Source organism: Doryrhamphus excisus, linkage group LG11 (genome assembly GCF_037039965.1).
Source record: "Doryrhamphus excisus strain RoL-2023G ecotype Guam linkage group LG11, RoL_Dexc_Guam_v1.1, whole genome shotgun sequence".
Taxonomy (NCBI): Eukaryota; Metazoa; Chordata; class Actinopteri; order Syngnathiformes; family Syngnathidae; genus Doryrhamphus; species Doryrhamphus excisus.
The window spans coordinates 16,524,001-16,530,000 of NC_136367.1; positions in this window are offsets into that span (position 1 = coordinate 16,524,001).

Consider the following 6,000-nt stretch of genomic DNA (forward strand, 5'->3'; position numbering starts at 1 on the left):
GTGTTTGAGACGGTTAGCTTGGTCATTATCTCTACGGTGGCCTGTAAGGGACAAAAGACATTGTATGCTTAAACTGACGAGGAAATGCAATTATTGGTACATGATTAAAAATTGCACCTCTCGACATGTAACCTCTAATGCAGATATTTTCAAATTATTCCTTTATAGTGCCTTATAAATTCTTCTAATGGAAGTCTGACCAAAATATACCTAAAATACACAAAACGTCCATATGACATTGATATATGAATAATGTCTAGTTTGACTCCCACAGTCCAACTCGAGCAATTCATATTTGAAAATAAACCGATTAATCCACATTCTTTAATCTGCACACTTGGAAAGCGTGCCATGACCGCTATGACTCTCACCCGATTTTAATTCTATTGGAAACAGTATAATAATTATACTATAGCAATGCGTGGTTCTAATTTCTGCCTGGATATTCTGAACCTCTGACTTATATTCCTTTGTCTGAGTAAAGATTGTGAGTTATTGTGGGTGGATCATACACAGAATATGGTTAGCGCCTTGCAATTATCCCACAAAGACTTGCCTGAAAATGTTCCTTTGTGTTTATTTAAGATCAAGGGTCATTCTTCAGGCAGTCATTTTGAAAAGTTGAAAGGGTTGCTCGTTAGAGTGTATACCACACATAAATCGAAAATAAATTGAAAAAAATTGAAAAAAAAAAAAAAAAGATAAGTATTTTTACCTTTATCCTTTGTAGGTATGTAGGTTGTTTTGCAGTTGTTTAGAACTGCAGTCACTGAGTTACTTTCACTTTATGTTTGGGCTTATGATGCAACTACATTGTGACGCCGTCCTATCAGTAATTCACCATTTGAGTTCATTGTGTGACTTCAATCAGCAAGTCACATCACCAATAAACACCCGTGAGTACGTTCCATTAGTAGGTATACTATAGATACACACAGTTGCGACTCCATTGTGTTCCCTGGCTAGTTACTGTACGTAATAAACACAAGCTCGCTTCACACAATGTAAAGTAAAATGAACTTTCAACAGTGATATACATTAGGCTGTATCTGGGTATCTAAACCGTGAGGACACAGGTCAGTGGACTTCATGCTACCAAGCTTCAGTTAAGTCATCCAAGATTACTGTCAGGAATGATGATGATGACAAAGTCTCAGCCCCGGGGGGGGGGGGAATGCTCCTTTTAAACTCCCCTCATTACGTCGAAATTAAAGAGTTTCAACTCTGCTGGAAGAAAAGAAAATAACTTCCAGAAGCAATATAAAATTTCACAGGAAGTCACAAAAGCATGGTACTGAAAGAGATACAACTGATTTGGGTTCGCCTGCACCACTTGAGGAAAATGGAAAAGGAGCCGAGCCTCATTAATTGCTCTTGCCCAATGCCGGCACATTTTAACCTCACATTGTGTCAAACGTATCAGCGGTAAAGTCAGTCCGGAGCGGGCCTGTCAGCACTTATTGAAGTTCAAAGAGCAGTACTCTGCCAGGTGTTCAAGCTTGACACTGAGAAGTGTTGGGAACGTTCAGTGCAGACTTCAGTCGCTCAGGTCACTCTAATCCTTGTGAGAAGGTCCCAAACATGAAGACTGCAAGTCACAAGGAACTGGAGTCTCCTCGTGTTCTGTGCATATTTGGATTTTCATTTTCAGGACTGCGGGTTATTGTGTGTAGCCGCTCTATAGGAGTACATACGTAACGCAATACAAAGCATAATAGGTTTGACAATGTGTTTTTTGTACATTAGAGAGGAGAAATATCATCACAGGGAAGAACTAAATTTGAAACACTTATATGCTAGGACTACGTTAATTTGACGGGCCAAATGAAAGCCTTTGGCGGGCCAGATCAGGCCCACGGGCTGCCTATTGAGAGCCTCCACTTTACAGTCTTATGATCTTGATGAGTGCACACAGCAGCAAAATGAATGACTTTCTTTCACCAACAATGTTGTGTGTAAGGCAGAGGTCTCAAACATGCAGCCCACGGGCCAAATGTGGCCCGCAGGACACTAGTTTGAGGGCCCCGCCTTGATATGAAAATTTAATGTTAGTGTAGCCCGCGCAAGTTTAATATGGATGCTGTATGGTATCATGTACCCAGAAAAAATGATCACGTTTGACTAATGTTCATGTTAAAGGTTAAATAACTGTTAATAGTCATCCTCCCTATCCGTGTGGAAGTGGTAAGTTTTTGGCTATTTAAGTTTAAAGGTAATAACTTGAAGGCTACCGTTTAGGTTGCTAGCTCTCTAGTTTGCGAGTTAGCATGTGTCTCAAGACCCTGCAGTTGCGCAATATGTTGTAAATAAAAAGAGTATAAATGTGACTATAGTCGTGTTTTGTCATGTCTACAGGGCTCTAATAATGCTTAAGTTTTTATTATTTGTCGTTTTATTGTTATCATTATATTTATTTATTTATTACTGATTGACTGATTTTTCTTTATTTTTGATTTGTTTATTTATTTTTCATCTTATTTTGTGTAAAAAAATAAAAATTAAGATATTTGAGAACAGTGGAATGTTTTATCAGAGCTTTTCTTCTTTCTAGAAAATCGAAACCAAAGCAAAGTTTATTCATTTTTCTGTTTTTAATAAATGCGTTTTTTGTTTTTTTTTTGGAAAACCTGGTGCGGCCCAGTCTCGCCCAGACCCTAGCTCCAGTGGCCCCCCAAGTAAATTGAGTTTGAGACCCCTGGTGTAAGGCATTTTATTTCCCTTATCTTGTCTTATACACCAAATGAGTTGGTACAATCCATACACAACAACACCAAAGCGTGATAATAAATCTGTTTATGCATTACAATTCATAGGCACTTGTGATCAGAGGCTATATACATTCACATGACAAGGTAAAATAAATATTTCCATTTAAAATAAAGTGTATATTACACTATATACTATTTAACTGCAATTATACATTTACAGTTACCTGATTAACATGTTGCAAAAATGCATGATAAGATAAATACCACAATAATCCCTTCATTTATGTCACCTGAGATCCTGTTGGACTGAAGTACATTTTGACAATGAGAAGTGCAGTTAGAAGCTGCGGCAAAATGTTTCTGGTCCATGTTCTTAGAAATGATGGCAGACATGCATAGTTGAATGTTACAACAGCTAAAAAAATCCTTTGTGCGATGTGTGCGCATGAAAAACATGAAACGAGGCACTGACATACTGTAGCATCGTCTGCAAAGGCTTCCGTGTGATGCTACATTTGTACTTGATTTTCCCTTTATGGATTACTGAGAAATAAGAGGTAAGGAAATAAAAGAATACAAACAGAATGTACCCTGATATGTCCATGAACAATATACCACAAGTTAGAGGTGATAAGCAGGAACACTAACACACTGGTATGTACGAGTACTGGGGTTCCCAAACTTTACTAACTCAGGGCCCACTTGAAAATCGAAAAAATGTCCGAGGCCCACCTTTGTCCTATAAACAGTACATAGACCAAATGCTGTGTTCTCACAGCACATAACTTAATATTTATAATATGAAGTTATAAGTAATTATAAGCATTAATAATAAAAATAATCGTAATAATCATAATCATCATATTAATATTAATATTAATATCACATCATCATATTAATCTTAATATGATAACGATTATTATTATTATTAATAAACATCATCATATTAATATTAATATGATGATGATAATGATGATAATATAATTATTAATAATACAATAATCATATTAATATATGATGATTATTGTTATATTATTATTATATTATTATTATATAATATTAATGTGATGATAATGATTGTTATTATGTGTATTAATAATGTAATAATAATAATCATTATCATATGATGGTGATTATTATATTATTAATACAAATAATAATATAATAATTACTATTATAATATATAATATTATTATAATATAATATTATTTGTATTAATAATATAATAATAATAATCATTATCATGATACTGATTATTATTATGATATTATTAATACAAATAATAACAATCATCATTACATTAATATTAATATGATTATTATATTATTAATAATAATAATCATTATCATCATATTAATATTAATATGATGATGGTGATGAAGATGATGAAGATGATTATTATTATTATTATAAGATTCAGGATTGAAATGAAAGCAGGGGGGATAAAGGAAGCCCACACTGTTAATCTGTGGTGAAGAAATAATTAATTAATTCTTAATTAATTCTGATACTTTTCATAACTGCATTGAAGACTGCCATGATGACCAGAGAGCTACTTTCCAATCATAAACTGCATAATGTTCCTAAAATAATACAGGTCAATAACACTCAATAGGTTATTACTTGGGCCTATAAATGTATATTTTTTTAATCGTGCAATAAATATTTTACAAGAAAAATCATTTAAAAAATAATATTTGCAAAAATGGATCATATTTTGAATGACCTCTCATGGCCCTCCAGGGGGCCGCGGCCCACACTTTGGGAATCACTGTACTAGTACATGTTGGACAGACAATAAAAAAAAACAAAAATAAATAGGACTGTGGAACCTTGGTTAGCATCTGCCCCGGTTAAAGTGTTTTTCAGTTAACGTCAAAAATTCACACCAAATTTTTTCATGTCATCTATGACATCATCAAAAGCTGACTCAAAAATGTTAACACAAAACATGTCGTGGGTATGCTGGAGTCTATCCCAGCTGTCTTTGGGCGAGAGGCGGGGTACACCCTGGATAGTTTTACATACATAACAATTACAAATGCATGTAAATGACAAATGAAAGGGATAAATGAACATTTGAAGTGACCTTTGAAGTGTTTTTCACTATTACTACTGTCACGTGAAACTTTCTGTGGCTCTATTTTGGGTGATTGAGTTGAGAACCAATTCAAGAAATAACTCATGGCAAAACAAGAAGGTGGCGTCTCGCTGCAACATTGTGTCTTTGGGAACAGTCACATTAAGAATCATGTCTTCAGTGATGGTAAAACTTGCCATAAATGTTATTTTTTCCATTTTCATTCATTTATATGTTTTTAAATTGTTTACCGTATGTAAAACTATAATTGTAAAACCTTCTGGAGCTAAATAAATGACGCTAACCAAGGTTCCACCATAGGAGAAAGTACAGACGGTAACAGTTAAGAGAATTCATGTGCCCAGATCTCAGGCAGCTTGTACTACTTGTGAGGTCCCTCTGGGGACCCGTGGAGAACATCTGCTGGGTATCTTCTGGAGTTTTTTTTTACGAGCCTGAGGTGAAATCTTTCTTTCGGGATTTTTTTCAAGCAACTCCAGATAAGATAACCAGTCTGCTTTTCTCCAGGCTCATGGCTTCGCTTCGTCACGCTACCTGATGCTGATGCCAGTCTTGCCAGAGTACAGAAGAATTTGTTCGTCTGGAAGTTTTTTTTTGCAACTTCTTTGGTGTATATGATAAAAATCCTTGAAAAGGCTACACGACACGGACAACGGCAAGGAATCAATGTCAACATTTAGGATGATTATATGCTTACTTTTGGGAAAGGTTCCCTGCTGTTCCGTGTGCGCAAAGAAAGGAATGCTTACAGTAGTTTGGTAGGAAAGAACTTGAGAGCCCTGACCTCAACCCCATCAAACATCTCTGAGGTGGACCCTCGCATTCAACAACAGCGACCTCTGACTTCTTCAATAGAAAGTGTTGGAGGTCCACTCCATTGTTTATGGTTTGAGGCTATGATTCCGTATTAATAAAAACAGCTGCGCACACACACACACACACAACTGGTGTCCACGTTTGCTCTAAGTGGGCAATTTCAACAACCATTAAAGTCATATTCAAGATGTTTAGCAGCTGCGACATGGGAATTGGACTTGGTGTTAAGGAGGCTCTACATATATAGCCAAAAGTATGTTTACATATTGCCTAGGGCGATCACAATGTAATTAAAAGTGTAAAATAAAAGTCAATGATAATGCTATATAACACCATGTGGCATTTACTAATTAATCTAAGTCATACAATAAAAAA